The sequence below is a fragment of the Amblyomma maculatum genome, chromosome 11 (genome assembly GCF_055883805.1).
Source record: "Amblyomma maculatum isolate TAMU_Amacu chromosome 11, ASM5588380v1, whole genome shotgun sequence".
NCBI classification, from domain to species: domain Eukaryota; kingdom Metazoa; phylum Arthropoda; class Arachnida; order Ixodida; family Ixodidae; genus Amblyomma; species Amblyomma maculatum.
Window position 1 is genome coordinate 153668411 of NC_139354.1, and position 11261 is coordinate 153679671.

The 11261-nt window shown below is 45.5% G+C and overlaps 1 long non-coding RNA gene across 1 annotated transcript; it reads left to right on the plus strand.

The window, feature by feature from the left end:
• The first annotated feature begins 2166 nt into the window (after positions 1–2166).
• On the plus strand, positions 2167–10901 carry LOC146175203 (uncharacterized). The gene is made up of 2 exons (XR_014701885.1): positions 2167–2317; positions 10565–10901. It is a non-coding gene; the product is annotated as an uncharacterized LOC146175203 (long non-coding RNA).
• Positions 10902–11261: the final 360 nt, after the last annotated feature.

An 11261-nucleotide genomic window follows, 5' to 3' on the forward strand; every position in this document is an offset into this window, starting at 1 on the left:
TCAATGCGACGGACGTTTTACTAACACAAATATTTTGCTACCAGTTAATATGGAAAGCCTCGGCGATTTCTCGAGTAGTCTGGTCTTTACGAAGAAATAGTATATTAGTATCAACAAAGAAAGTTGCACACACGCGTTACAATATTTTGCTAAGTTTGTTTCATTCTTTTTTATAGACTGGTGCATGTTCCATCAGCCTAATGTTGACCCAATGGCCTGTCTGCCCAATATACGTACTGCCACAGGACAACGGTATTTGATACACTACACCCATCTTACACCTAATGAAACTATTGGCACGATTAATCTGGCATCTGTTCTTACTTCTTGTGCCCCCCAGCTTTCTTTGAACTGCTGCACCTACCTTTCCAATCTTATCAGAGGCGAAAAACAACACCTGTACGCTATATTGTGTACCTACGTTTTTAAACCGATTTGACAATGCCTGTATATAAGGCACGACTGCAATTTTCTTTCTTTCATTTTTTCTTTCTAGCTGTCCGGAACACTTCAGAGAACGCAGAATCTTATCGGCACTAGCTACAAGTACTGAGTCGGGATAACCAGCCTCCCTACATCTATTAGCTTCGTTTTCAAGGCTATTAAACATTTGATGAGCACAAGACTTATTGACAGCCATCCTAAAACAAGCTGTTACTATTCCGGATTTAACAAGTTTGGAGTGAAATTGCTTGTAGTTTAAAAGAGGCTTTACACTCCTAGGAGAGCACTGCCAACACACATGATTCATATTAAAAGTAAACTTTAAATCTAACAATTGCAATAGGTTTTTCAGAGGAACCTCAAAGGTGAACTTCATTCCAGTACCATTCCGAGCAAAAATATCAAGGATCTGAGGCACACTTGCAGCATTCAAGGATCTAACTAAAATAAAGAAATCATCTACGTATCGGAATAAACGAATGATCTTTCCGGTTAGGTCGTTCTCTATTTTTCTGTCGAGATAGCTAAGACAAATATTGCTGAGAACGGGGGCTGCTTTAGCACCTATACACACACACCAGACTTCTGCTTGAATAATTTACCGTCCCACATTACACAGGTGTTCTGAAGATCACATGAAAAAAGTTCCAGGAAGGATCCAACAGTTATACCGCACTCATTCCGAAACAAACACTCATCATTATCCTGTGTGATGCAATTCTTCACACATTGGTAGAAGATGATTATGGGGAAGAGAATAAAACAAGTCAGCCACGTCTATGCTAAAGCCAAAGCAAGAAGCCATATTTTCTTCCAAAAGAAGCTTTACAACGGTCTCTGAGTTAGGCACAAGAAACGGGTCAATGACGGAAAATGCGGACAAATGATTGTTTAGGTAAGACGATACGACTACTTGCCAAGTTTGGCGCTCAGAACCTATTGCCTGGAATGGGCAATAGTTTCCGGGCAATACTTTCTGAGAGTCAAATTTGGCAAGTAGAGGACGCAGTGCAGCAGTGGTTCCGGTCATCGAATCTACCGCTATGCGTCTGTTACTGTTCACCCAGGTTTCCAAGCCCCTGCACGTCCCAAGTACCTGTACTTCATTCCGTTTTCCTGCAAGTTGGTCTGCGCCCTGCCTCGTGTCAACGAGCGCGAACCTAATAGTCATCTTCGAGACGTCATCTTCGAGACGTCATCTTCCGGAATTGTGCCTTCGCTGAAGCGCCTGCGCGAACTTCCTGCTTGCAGCCTTGAAAGCCATCGCCTCTTGTACCCCAGCTTCATTGCAGCAGTGGTTGCGGTCATCGAATCTACCGCTAAGCATCTGTTACTGTTCACCCAGGTTTCCAAGCCCCTGCACGTCCCAAGTACCTGTACTTCATTCCGTTTTCCTGCAAGTTGGTCTGCGCCCTGCCTCGTGTCACCGAGCGCGAACTGAATAGTCATCTTCGAGACGTCATCTTCCGGAATTGTGCCTTCGCTGAAGCGCCTGCGCGAACTTCCTGCTTGCAGCCTTAAAAGCCATCGCCTCTTGTACCCCAGCTTCATTGCAGCAGTAGTTGCGGTCATCGAATCTACCGCTAAGCATCTGTTACTGTTCACCCAGGTTTCCAAGCCCCTGCACGTACCAAGTACCTGCACTTCATTCCGTTTTCCTGCAAGTTGGTCTGCGCCCTGCCTCGTGTCAACGAGCGCGAACTGAATAGTCATCTTCGAGACGTCACCTTCCGGAATTGTACCTTCGCTGAAGCGCCTGCGCGAACTTCCTGCTTGCAGCCTTAAAAGCCATCGCCTCTTGTACCCCAGCTTCATTGCAGCAGTGGTTGTGGTCATCGAATCTACCGCTAAGCATCTGTTACTGTTCACCCAGGTTGGTGCCTTTACTCTCTTGTTCTTTAGTCAACCTAGACTTGCTACCACTGCTGCTGCTAACTCTGTTTGCGTCGCTGTGTACTTTATGCACCTTTTTTCATGATGCCAACAAATGCCGAACTAGCAAAAAAAATAGAGAACTTGGAAGCTATGTTTGAGGCCAGGATAAGTGAACTAGTTAATCATCTGGTTGCAAAGGTAACTATCAAGCTTCAGGAATCTGGAGTTGACATGAGTGGATTGAATAAGGAAGTTTCTGACATGGATTCTTGCCTCACGCTCTTGAATGATATGGTGGAAAAAGTTCAGCACACTCAAGCTGAACTTTGGGCTGCTAACAAAGCTCTCAAACTCGAAAACGAAATGCTTAAACATCGCATCGCTAATCAAGATCAGTATTCCAGAATCAATAACATAGAAATCAATGGTGTCCCGTGCACACAGGGCGAAGCCTGCGCTGCAATTGTGGCGTCAATTGGAGAGATCATTAGCTGCCCTGTTGACACTTCTGACTTGGATATCGTTCACTGGGTGCCTGCACAGTCAGGGCAGAACATTATTGCTAGATTCATTTCCCGCTCCAAAAGAGATGACTTCTTGGAAAGGGCTCGCAAGGCACGGCTTGGCACTGGTAGCATTGCTTTCTCAGGGGAAGTAAAGGATCCAATATACGTAAATGACCACCTGACAATGGAAAACAAAAACCTTCTCACTAGGGCACGCGCACTCAAGAAAGAACAGGGATGGCTGTATCTCTGGACGAAAAACTGTCAAATTTTGGCACGTAAGTCAGAAAATAGCCATGTCTTCCGTATCAAATCCGAGTCCGATCTGTTGATCTTCACCTAAGACTGTGTACTTTTTTTCTGCCCATCTCGTTCATTAGGATGGCCTCGTACTTCACGCCTTCAAACCTAAAATCTTATCTTTCCCCTTCTTGTAGATCTTTAATTCATTTTAATGCACGAAGTCTAAGGAAACATTCGGACGACATTGCTAACTTATTATCAGCTAATCAACACCAGTTCTCCGTTATCTGCGTCAGCGAGACTTGTCTGTCTGAAACAGATAAAGAACTATACTCGTTACCTTCTTACAGCGCAGAATACTGCCATCGTAACGATAGCGCTCATGGTGGCACAGCAATCTTTATTTCCTCTAGCTATCATTATCGTCGCCGACTTGATCTAGCTCTTGCAGTGATAAACTGTGAATCTGTATTGATTGAACCGGATGAATCTTTCTTTTCACGAGATAAAAAAAATTTAATCGTTGGTTGCGTATACCGATCACCCTCGTCTCCTGTCAAAGATTTCTGTTCAGCTTTACACTCAGTCTTAAGCGCGTTATCTATGGAACGCAAAAATGTAACTATAATGGGTGACATCAACATTAACACATTAGACCCCAACTGCCCTTCACATAAATATTACTTGGATGTTTTAAACATTCATGGTTTTGAAAATGTTATTACCATTCCGACACGCGTTTCGGCGAGTGGTTCAAGCTCACTTATAGATCACGCCTTATCCAACCTAATAATCTCCCCCGACGCAGGTGTCATAGAGGCTGATTAAACTGATCACTGCCCTATTTTTATTCAGCTGGATAACTGTGTTAACCAGGCTAGGCATACACTCCGCATTAAAAAAACACTGAGTGCTGCATTATTCCTTGAACGGATTGCCAGTGTTGACTGGTCAGTAATCAAGGCCATTGAAGACGCTGATAATGCATTTAACCAGTTCTTTCTTATTATCTCTAATGCTGTTAATCAATGCTCCATTGTATCTACGCACAATAAAAAATATTCAGCTCCGATTAATCCCTGGATGTCTTCCAGCCTATTAAACAGTTTAAGGAAAAAAGATAACCTCTATAAAAGAGCAAAAAACAACCATTCAACATGAGACTTCTAGCACGCTATAAGAATTATTCTAATGTATTAAGCATACTCCTCACAACAGCTAAGAAAAAATACTATGAAAGAGAGTTAAGTCTAGCCGGAAATGACGCTAACAAGAAGTGGAAAATTAATAAAGCATTCCTAAACAGAACCACCACAAAAGTTCCCATATCTGCAATTTCTTCAGGCGAGAAAACATTTAGCAACCCGGCAGACATTGCTGAAGCGTTTAGTGACTCATTTGATTTACCATCAGGTAATTCTAACATTGCTACAAGTAATACATTACAACGATCTCCCCATAGCATTTTCCTTTTTCCTGTGTCACCTGACGAGATCTGCAAAATAATACACAATCTGAAGGACACCAGTCTAGGTCTGGATAATATGCATTCTTCTCACATAAAGATGATTGCTCATCTCATTTGCGAAGTCCTCGCCCACATTATTAACATGGTGTTCAAGTCCGGAATTTTTCCTACTGCGTTGAAAAAGACTAAGCTCATTCCTATCTTCAAAAAGGGAGATAAGCATAACATTTCCAATTACCGCCTTATAGCTATTCTGTCATTTTTTAGTAAAATCATCGAAAAAGCCATTGTCGTCCGACTAAATAGCTATTTATCTAAATTTGACATTCTTTCGCCTAACCAATTTGGTTTTAGATTAGGATTCTCTACTGAATTAGCTGTGATCGCTCTCACTGATCAAATTAAATCCGTCATTGATGCGGGTAACATCGCTGGTGCATTATTCATCGATCTCTCCAAAGCATTTGATTCCCTTAACCATACTATTCTATTCAATAAGCTTGACGCTATCGGAATAACTGGGCCTGCTCTAATCAAAAGCTATTTATTCGAAAGAAAACAAGCGGTATTCATATCAGAGACATTCAAAATACAAGACCACAAATATTGGAGTTCCGCAAGGTTCACTTCTTGGTCCTCTCTTATTTTCATTGTACATTAATGACCTCCCTGTGCGCCTTAATAATTCTAACTGTTTTCTTTATGCAGATGACACCACCATCTTAACCTCGGGTTCACACATAAACATGGTGGTTGAAAAACTGAATGCTGATGCAGACAATGTATTAAGCTGGTGCCGGGATAATATGCTGTCCATTAATGCATCCAAATCTAGTTTTATAGTTTTCAGCTCATCTCATAAAATTATCTGCGAAACCCCGTCTGTTAACATCGGCTCTTACTCTATCTTTGCTTCTGATCATGTGTCATTTTTAGGTGTGGAACTTGATAAACATCTAAAATTTCGGACTCACATCACATCTATTTCTTGTAAAATGGCTTATGGCATTAGAGTGCTAATTAAAGTTCGGCCGTATTTTGATATTCTCACGCTCATTTCTCTATATTACTCGTTCATCCACACTCACATTCAGTACTGCATTTCATCTTGGGGGAACCCTTCGCACTTATCTTCCCTGCAAATTATCCAAAATCAAGCTATACGCATTATTACTTGCAGTCACCGCTCAGAAAATGCCCTTCGTTTCCTCCAATCACACAATATTCTTTCTGTGAAGAAAATAATCCACTACAGTTTATGTATCCTAATGTACAAATCTGTTAGAGAGCTACTTCAATTCTCACTAACCACCAATGATCAAATTCCGCGTCGTACGGATACACGTTTCGCCAACAACAACTTCTTGCTGCCTAAACCAAACACTAATTATGGAAAACAATCAGTCCGATTCTCTGCTACCACTCTTTGGAATTCATTGCCTTCAACTATCAAACAATCATTAACTATTTTTGCCTTTAAATCCGCTCTTCGTCAGTTTTTGTTATCACACTTATCGTAATTTTCAAGGTAATCTGTTCCAGTGTTATCCTTTATATCTTTTTATGAATTGTTTCCTATGTTTTCTTTGTGTGATTAAGTGTTTATTCTTTGTTATTACATCAATAGTGACTGTACTAATTCATGTTTCATTCGCCCCACCCACTGATGCGAAATATTGTATAATTTCTGCAACTGCTCAATATGTATTTCTTTTCAATAATCATTACAGGAGGTCCCGTCCCGCAGTCCTTGACTTTGGGACCTCCTTCTGTATTCATTTTTTTTATTAACCTTTGAAAAATACCTTTGAAATACCTAACCGGAAAGATTATTCGTTTATTCCGATAAGTAGATGATTTCCTTATTTTAGTTAAATCCTTGGATGCTGTAAGTGTGCCTCAGATCCTTGAAATTTATGCTCAGAATGGTATGGGACTGAAGTTCTCCATTGAGGTTTCTCAGAAAAACGTATTGCAATTTTTAGATATAAAGTTGACTTTTAATATGAATCGTGTGTTGGCAGTAATCTCCTAGGAGTGTAAAGCCTCTTTTAAACTACAAGTCATTTCACTACAAACTTGTTACATCCGGAATAGTAACAGCTTGTTTTAGGATGGCTGTCAATAAGTCTTGTGCTCATCAAATGTTTAATAGCCTTGAAATCCAAGCTAATAGATGTAGGGAGGCTGGTTATCCCGACTCAGTACTTGTAGCTAGTGCCGATAAGATTCTGCGTTCTCTGAAGTGTTCCGGACAGCTAGAAAGAAAAAATGAAAGAAAGAAAATTGCAGTCGTGCCTTATATACAGGCATTGTGAAATCGGTTTAAAAACGTAGGTACACAATATAGCGTACAGGTGATGTTTTCTGCCCCTAATAAGACTGGCAAGGTAGGTACAGCAGTTCAAAGAAAGCTGGGGGGCACAAGAAGTAAGAACAGAGGCCAGGTCAATCACGCCAATAGTTTCGTTAGGTGTAGGATGAGTGTAGTGTATCAAATACCATTGTCCTGTGGCAGTACGTATATTGGGCAGACAGGCCGTTGCATCAACATTAGGCTGATGGAACATGCACAGTCTATAAAAAAGAATGAAACAAACTTAGCAAAATATTGTAACGCGTGTACCTTTCATTGTTGATACACCCCGCCAGGGTGGCGCAGTGGTTACGGCGCTCGACTACTGTTCTCAAGTACGCGCGATTGAATCCCGGCCTCGGCGGCCGCTTTCCAATAGCGCCGAAAAGCAAGACGTTCGTGTGCTGTGCGATGTCAGTGCACGTTAAAGAACCCCAGGTGGTCAAAATTTCCGGAGTCCTCCACTACGGCATCTCTCATAGCCTGAGTTGCTTTGGGAAGTTAAACCCCACAAACCAAACCAATCTTTGTTGATACTACCCCGCCGGGGTGGCGCAGTGGTCATGGCGCTCGACTACTGTGCTCAAGGAAGCGGGATCGAATCCCAGCCTCGGCGGCTGCGTTTCGCTGGAGATGAAACGAAGTGGCGTCCGTGTGCTGTGCGATGTCAGTGCACGTTAAAGAACCCCAGGTGGTCGAAATTTCCGGAGTTGTCCACTACGGCATCTCTCATAGCCGGAGTTGCTTTGGGAAGTTAAACCCCACAAACCAAACCAATCTTTGTTGATACTACCCCGCCGGGGTGGCGCAGTGGTTACGGCGCTCGACTACTGTGCTCAAGGAAGCGGGATCGAATCCCAGCCTCGGCGGCTGCGTTTCGCTGGAGATGAAACGAAGTGGCGTCCGTGTGCTGTGCGATGTCAGTTCACGTTAAGAACCTCAGGTGGTCGAAATTTCCGGAGTCCTCCACTACGGCATCTCTCATAGCCTGACTTGCTTTGGGAAGTTAAACCCCACAAACCAAACCAATCTTTCTTGATACTACCCCGCCGGGGTGGCGCAGTGGTCACGGCGCTCGACTACTGTGCTCAAGGAAGCGGGATCGAATCCCAGCCTCGGCGGCTGCGTTTCGATGGAGACGAAACGAAGTGGCGTCCGTGTGCTGTGCGATGTCAGTTCAGGTTAAAGAACCTCAGGTGGTCGAAATTTCCGGAGTCCTCCACTACAGCATCTCTCATAGCCTGATTTGCTTTGGGAAGTTAAACCCCACAAACCAAACCAATCTTTGTTGATACTACCCCGCCGGGGTGGCGCAGTGGTCACGGCGCTCGACTACTGTGCTCAAGGAAGCGGGATCGAATCCCAGCCTCGGCGGCTGCGTTTCGATGGAGACGAAACGGAGTGGCGTCCGTGTGCTGTTCGATGTCAGTGCACGTTAAAGAACCCCAGGTGGTCGAAATTTCCGGAGACCTCCACTATGGCATCTCTCATAGCCTGAGTTGCTTTGAGAAGTTAAACCCCACAAACCCAACCAATCTTTGTTGATGCTACCCCATCGGAGTGGCGCAGTGGTCACGGCGCTCGACTACTGTGCTCAAGGAAGCGGGATCGAATCCCAGCCTCGGCGGCTGCATTTCGATGGAGACGAAACGGAGTGGCGTCCGTGTGCTGTTCGATGTCAGTGCACGTTAAAGAACCCCTGTTGGTCGAAATTTCCGGAGTCCTCCACTACGGCATCTCTCATAGCCTGATTTGCTTTGAGAAGTTAAACCCCACAAACCAAACCAATCTTTGTTGATACTACCCCGCCGGGGTGGCGCAGTGGTTACGGCGCTCGACTACTGTGCTCAAGGAAGCGGGATCGAATCCCAGCCTCGGCACCTGCGTTTCGCTGGAGATGAAACGAAGTGGCGTCCGGGTGCTGTGCGATGTCAGTTCACGTTAAAGAACCTCAGGTGGTCGAAATTTCCGGAGTCCTCCACTACGGCATCTCTCATAGCCTGACTTGCTTTGGGAAGTTAAACCCCACAAACCAAACCAATCTTTGTTGATACTACCCCGCCGGGGTGGCGCAGTGGTCACGGCGCTGGACTACTGTGCTCAAGGAAGCGGGATTGAATCCCAGCCTCGGCGGGTGCGTTTCGATGGAGACGAAACGAAGTGGCGTCCGTGTGCTGTGCGATGTCAGTTCACGTTAAAGAACCTCAGGTGGTCGAAATTTCCGGAGTCCTCCACTACAGCATCTCTCATAGCCTGACTTGCTTTCGGAAGTTAAACCCCACAAACCAAACCAATCTTTGTTGATACTACCCCGCCGGGGTGGCACTGTGGTCATGGCGCTCGACTACTGTGCTCAAGGAAGCGGGATCGAATACCAGCCTCGGCGGCTGCGTTTCGATGGAGACGAAACGGAGTGGCGTCCGTGTGCTGTTCGATGTCAGTGCACGTTAAAGAACCCCAGGTGGTCGAAATTTCCGGAGACCTCCACTATGGCATCTCTCATAGCCTGAGTTGCTTTGAGAAGTTAAACCCCACAAACCAAACCAATCTTTGTTGATACTACCCCGCCGGAGTGGCGCAGTGGTCACGGCGCTCGACTACTCTGCTCAAGGAAGAGGGATCGAATCCCAGCCTTGGCGGCTGCGTTTCGATGGAGACGAAACGGAGTGGCGTCCGTGTGCTGTGCGATGTCAGTGCACGTCAAAGAACCCCAGGTGGTCGACATTTCCGGAATCCTCCACTACGGCATCTCTCATAGCCTGAGTTGCTTTGGGAAGGTAAACCCCACAAACCAAACCAATCTTTGTTGATACTACCCCGCCGGGGTGGCGCAGTGGTCACGGCGCTCGACTACTGTGTTCAAGGAAGTGGGATCGAATCCCAGCCTCGGCGGCTGCGTTTCGATGGAGACCAAATGGAGTGGCGTCCGTGTGCTGTGCGATATCAGTGCACGTTAAAGAACCCCAGGTGGTCGAAATTCCCAGAGTCCTCCACTACGGCGTCTCTCATAGCCTGAGCCGCTTTTGGACGTTCAACACCACAAACCAACCAAACCAACCAACTTTTTGATACTAATATACTATTTCTTCATAAAGACCTCACTACTCGAGAAATCGCCCAGGCTTTCCATATTAACCGGAAGCAAATGTTTGTGTCAGTAAAACGTCCGTCGCATTGAGAGAAAGAGATGACCGTGCATGCTGCACAACCGATAATGCGTCGGCGTGTTTCACCACGTGCGTCTGAAGGAGGGCTTTTTACACGTGCTGTTACATATTTGTTTTATAAATTTTGACTATGCGCATATGCGTACACAAAGTGTGTATATATATGCTCTTTCGTTCTATTAAATCAGTTGTCAGTTCTGCGCCGTCGTTGTCCACTTCTTTTCTTTGTCTCGTCTTTTTGCGCACGTCTATTACTGTCGGTCATGGTTCACCAACTGGCCCAATCAGCCGTTCTTCTACAGTGTTGTGCACTCCTGAAAGGTGCGGCGATAAACCGCCAGAATGAACCCGTGTCACAAACCACAACAAGGTGTATGGGCTGCTATTGCTGCAGTGAGGCTAGTGTTTCGCCAATGATTTCTTAAGCGCAGAATCACAGTTAAGGCAAGCAGAGGGCGCTGACGATGCGTAGTGTGGTATTCAGAACTGTCTCGTTCTGCCGCAGATGGGCACCTCTGGCCCCAGCCTGGGCGTCATTTTCGGTGTGGCGCTGGTGGTCATCACGCTGTCTGCTGTGGTCACCTTCTACGCGATCGGCAACGACAAGACGACTACGTTGGCGAACCTACCCTCCAGCACCAGCACCCCTGGAGTCTATGTTGTGGTCACCGGCAGCAGCAGTAATGCGACCAGCGCCCCCGACACTAGCGCTGTCCCCGGCCTGGAGCCAGCTGACGGCGATGCCGAACAAGAAGTGTGGACCATTGCGCCAGAAGAAGGCGGCGATTGAGCACCGCCCCATAGCAGGACGGCGCTCACCCTTACGCTCTTTCTTCATCTTATCATCCTTGTTTTGCGTTCATAAATTTTGCGTGAATATATACTCGCTTGCGACCCAGACTTATTTATTATTTTGCGCCTGCAGAACTCCTGCTTGCATTCATTTTTATTGCGAAAGCATTACTACGCCAGATACAACCACTCAGTTGCTGTGTGCCGTGTCCGTGGTCCCTCATAACGTTTCAATTAATGTTACCCCTATGCCACGGGCAAGAGCTGCCAGCCCAGGTCGCTCCTTTCATATACGAAAGGGTGATATGAGAATTAGCCTGCCAGAGCCGTTTGCATTCTCGTTACCCCTGCGAAACGCAGGTACGTAGGAGAATAATGTAGCAGGTAAAAGAAGCTTCCGCCGTTGCTTT